Raw genomic sequence first — 251 nt, 5'->3', positions numbered from 1 at the left:
AGGGAGGGGAAGGGGAGGAAGGATCACGAACGGCGCGGAGGAGCAGTCCCCGATGGAAAAATCCGGGCTGAGATTAAAACCATCTTTTTTTTTTTTTTTTTTTTTTTTTCCCCCCCCCCGGTGTGGCCCCTTCTTCTCACGTAGGTCCAGGGGTTTCTGCCCTCGGAAAAAGCCTGGTCCAACTCGAGGAGATCCGGGGACCCCCTCGGTCCATGCTGGCAGCCGTGGGGCAGCGATGAATCCTCGGGGAT

Source organism: Haliaeetus leucocephalus, unplaced genomic scaffold (assembly GCF_000737465.1).
Source record: "Haliaeetus leucocephalus isolate CR32 unplaced genomic scaffold, Haliaeetus_leucocephalus-4.0 Scaffold110, whole genome shotgun sequence".
NCBI lineage: Eukaryota > Metazoa > Chordata > Aves > Accipitriformes > Accipitridae > Haliaeetus > Haliaeetus leucocephalus.
Note: the sequence above shows the minus strand (reverse complement) of the source record.